Source organism: Lipotes vexillifer, unplaced genomic scaffold (assembly GCF_000442215.2).
Source record: "Lipotes vexillifer unplaced genomic scaffold, Lipotes_vexillifer_v1.1 scaffold1814, whole genome shotgun sequence".
Lineage (NCBI taxonomy): Eukaryota > Metazoa > Chordata > Mammalia > Artiodactyla > Lipotidae > Lipotes > Lipotes vexillifer.
The window spans coordinates 75,705-80,260 of record NW_006779179.1 but is presented as its reverse complement, the minus strand read 5'-3'; the positions used below and the strand labels follow the sequence as shown (position 1 = coordinate 80,260).

At 50.7% G+C, this 4,556-nt stretch overlaps 1 non-coding gene across 1 annotated transcript; it reads left to right on the top strand.

The window, feature by feature from the left end:
• Nucleotides 1-261: 261 nt before the first annotated feature.
• On the top strand, nt 262-335 carry TRNAN-GUU (transfer RNA asparagine (anticodon GUU)). The gene has a single exon. It is a non-coding gene; the product is annotated as a tRNA-Asn (tRNA).
• Nucleotides 336-4,556: the final 4,221 nt, after the last annotated feature.

Genomic DNA, 4,556 nt, shown 5'->3' with positions numbered 1-4,556 from the left:
CTCGGTGTCCACGGTCCACGAGACTCAGTGTCTCTGAGAGCGCCGGCGAGGTTGGATAAGATACAGACATTTGAATCTCTTTTCCGCTGGGCTTGGAAGGGACGGGGAACACATTCTGATTCCAGGATGTTACAAGAAAGCCTCGCAGCCGCTCGAGGTTGGATAAGATACAGACATTTGAATCTCTTTTCCGCTGGGCTTGGAAGGGACGGGGAACACATTCTGATTCCAGGATGTTACAAGAAAGCCTCGCAGCCGCTCGTCTCTGTGGCGCAATCGGTTAGCGCGTTCGGCTGTTAACCGAAAGGTTGGTGGTTCGAGCCCACCCAGGGACGGACTTGGCTCAGAATCTGATGAGCGAGGTCTCAGCTGTCGCTTTTATGCGCCTGCCGTTTCAGCTCCTCGCCAGCGGCCCTCTCCCGGAATCTCCACCCAGCTGATGATCTCTGCCTGCTCCCGGTTTTTACCTGGTGCCCGTGGTCTCTTTGCACCACCTGGAGGGCTGCCCTCACTAAGTCATGTGTCTTGTACGTTCCAGGACAACTGCCAGAGGATGAAGGCACACGCACACGGGTGGCGGCCATCCCTTACTCAAGCTGCGACGTCATAAATCAAGCTCCATGGCACCCACCTGCGCGGAGTATTCACCGCCCCATCTCAGGACGCCTCAGCCCTTTCATTTGGGACTGTCGCTTTCTACTGAAAGTGATCTGCAATCAAGGCAGAGTCAACGCAATTCCCATTCAAAATTCTTGCTTCTGCGTTTTCGAACTGCTCGCTCTTAATCCCTTGCAGTACATTTCCTTTCAGACAGTGTAGTTTTCACTCTTTACGTTAAGAGCGGGCCTTTTTTTAATGTTCCCCGTGTGTGTGTACATTTAACTGTTTGAAGTTACGGAATACACTTGGAATGAATGTTTTAATGTCCTCCTCCGGTGATTTTAACATCGGTGTCAGCTCTGGGTCACTTGCAAATGACCGAGGTGTCTCTGCTTTATGGAGAAGGGTCATTTCCCCTGGCTCTTTGGATACCTCAGAATCTGTGATGGAATGCCAGGCATTTGTGAAGGGTGCCTTGCTGGAGAGCTGTGTGCTCCTGGAAATGCTGAGCTTTGTTCATGGACGCATTTAAGTTACTTGCAAACAGTTTGATCGTTTCCGGTCTTGCTTCTATGATTTGCGAAGTGGTTCCGAGCAGCGCGCAGTCTGGGGCTAACGAGCTCCCGCCACTGCCGCAAGACATTCCTCCTGAGTACTCTACCCCATGCCCTCCTGAATTACGATGTTTTCTTTTCTGGTTGCGGTTGTTTGTTTGTTTCCTTCTAGTCTGTCCGCTTGGGAGGAGGAGCACTATCTGTGCGAGCCTTGGTCCTGTCAAAACTTTCCGCCGACCTCGGGGAGTTTCCTCCGAGAGCTGCACGGATCAGGACTGTGCTGCACGGTGTCGGGGGGCCCTGCTGCATTCCTCGCTAATTTAGTTCTAGCATCTCTCCCCTCTGTGGGAGTCTGTCCTGCGGACAGCAGCTCGTTCGGCCTCCCTGGACTCACAGCTCGGCTCTCAGCGTAACAAGGTCCACACTGGGTTTGTCCTCGTGTGCTTTGCTGGGGGAAACTCTCCAGGCAGTAAAAAGTGGAGGCATTGCTTCCCCGCCCCGCGCAGGAGCCACTCACTGCCCTCTTTCGTTAGAAGGGCCCGAGGTCTCCCCTCTGTTTTTTTTTTTTTTTTTTTTTGCTTGTTGGTTTAATAAACTGACAATTCAGCGTTGTGGAGCCGCTGCTGCGGCCGGGCTTCTCCCTCACTGCGAAGATCGTGAGCGCGGGCCTGGAAGGCACGGAGGCGTCAGTAGTTGCCGCACGAGAGCTCACTTGCCCTGTAGCGCGTGGGATGTTCGCCGCTGACCAGAACTCGAAGCCGTGTTCCTTGCACTGGCAAGCGGAATGATCCTTAACCACGCCATCACCGGGGAGGCCCAGACCCCGGAAACACTTTCTTTTCGCACGTTCCCCGGCTGGCATTATTACTGTTGTTTCAGGCAGGAGCACAGACGCCGTTCCTCTAGCCTGTCGTGCGGCGCAGCACCCCCGTTGCAAAGTTCAAGGCAGGAGAGTAAATCACCGAGCCTCTCTCAGCGTCTTGCAACGCACAGAGCAGCTGCAGTGGAACTCATAAGTACTAACGCAAACTTTCTGCGCTTGCGCGGAGAGCTGATACTCGCTTCTCCCAAAAAAAGGAAAACAGAGCAATGAAAAAAAAGCGCGGCTAGCGCGCACTCTCCCTCAGCCACCACCGTGGCACTGCTGCGACACCCACACGCCAAAAGAACAACAAAAAGAAAGACCAGAACAGTGAAAAACGGGAACGGCCGCCGTCTTCACTTAACTCTCTTTCTAGGTTCGAGGGCCCGCTAGAGACATTGCTTCATTCTATTGTTGTCACACTCGTTGCCAGGGGAGAGCGCGCACGCAGTCCCCCACTACCACAAATTACGCAGTCGAGTTTCCCCTATTTGGGGAAATCGCAGGGGTCAGCACACTCGCAGTGCAATGAGTGAGCCTCACCCTGGGAAAACCACCTTCATGATCATGGTATCTCCCCTGCCAGGTAAGTATGAACCGCTTTCCCCGCCCCCCCGTAGAGCCTTTGACTCCTACACTGTACACACACGCTCCCCACCCAGCCTCCGCACCCCGTCCTCTTCCACGCCTCTCAGCCCCTCCAAACGACTCTGCTAATAAAACCCAAGCAACTTCTCTGGAAAACTTCCACAGCCCGGGAAGTGGTTCGCCGGGAATTGTACCCCTACGCTGCAAGATTTACATAAGCCAAGCCCCGTTCCTGACCTCTAAGGCGGCTCCTCTCCTCCAACCCCCGCCCTGTCCCCGCCCTGCCGAGATGACCAATGGGCGGGCCGGCTGCTGAAGGGGGAAGTGACGTCATCATGCCCGCCCACTTCGGGAGCCCACCAAGCCGAGGTAACACGCCTCTTACCCTTTGTGTGAGATACCGGCGGATTTTGCCAGCCTCCTCGAATTCTTACCTTTTGTCCTGCGTTACACGCCGGGGAAAGGAATTCTGGGATCGTGTGTTATGCTGATCCAAAATGTTTTTAAGAAATAAAGAAGTTGTGAAACAATGCATACAAGTGTATATTTATGTATGTGTCTTATGTGTAGACATGTAGATTCAGGGTTACATCTCAGAGTGCTACTCGGTGTATTTTCTGTGCACGTCCTTCCTACTTCAATCTCGTGGTATCCCAGGGACCATGTTTTTCCTTTCCTCACCATACAGAATACAAGAAATGACGATTCTGAAAAAGAAGCTGATGACCACAATAAGGGATAGGAAGATGACCTGTTTGCTTGAAGAGCGAGGTTGGTTTTTTCGTTTGTTTTCTCCACCTGGGTGAGACTGCGTTAGACCTGAGGGCGGGGCGAGGGGAGGCTGAAGAAGGCAGCCAACTTGTGTTTTCAGACCGGAGAGCAAGGAGCGGAGTAACTTGATCCTTGAGGGTGCCTTTGGCTTAAGGGGGAAGCTGACTCTTCCGGAGAATCTTGGAGCCGACAACAAAGGAACTCAGCACCCAGCTAACTTCCAGGAAGAAGCTTCCTTTCCTTCCCCTGCTTTTCCCCTTTCCCCTCCTTTCTCTCTCTGCAGCCATCAGAAATAAACTCTGGCTCATTTCATCTGAAATATGCTTTATTCCAGGGATAGTAATAGCTCAGAGAATCTCTGAAAAAGATCTCTAGAAAAATCTCTAGGAAAGATAAGGAAACAGAGTATCCCCTAGAGCCTCCAGAAGGTAAGGCAGCCCTACTGACCCCTTGATTTTAGTCCAGTGAGACCTTTGTTGGACTCCTAACCTACAGAACTGTAATATAATAAATGCGTGTTATTTTAAGCCGCTAAACTCACGGTCACTTATTACAGCAGACATAGAACACCAATTCAATAAGTGTCTAGCACATTCACCTTAGCAGTAATAAGATGGGGGACATAATGAACCCTATATAAATCTGCAGGTTGTCTGCCTGTCCTAGGTTGACAGGTCAAGAGATACTGGTACATGTTTAAAGCATTACATTAGGTATCTTTTTTCCTTTCCGTTTTTTCCCCTAAAGGACTCTCGCTCTATTTCCTGCACAGGTGTACCCAACATGGTTCTCACTGGAATTACAGCAAATTGGAAGACAGTGGTGGTGACACCACTGTCACCACCACTGTTGGTTTCATTTGCTTTTAAGAATGGGTTCTAACACGTAGAGGGAAAGAATATAATTTATGGAAAGTTAAATACTGTAGAATCCTCCATTCCAAAGATTCATTTTATTGCTTTTTTTTTTTTTTTTTTTTTTTTTTAGGGTGAAGAGCTACTTTTCGAAGGGTGAAACTACAAGAATGGCTTTTAGGAATTTTCCCCCAAAGTAATTTGTGACTGGATCCTGTTGCCCAAACTTGGCCTCTGTTCACCGGTGCCGAAGAGAAATGCGGAGACAGAGTTTTGGGTGAAGTAGAAAAGAGTAGCTTTTATTGCTCTGCCAGGCAGCGGGGGGGG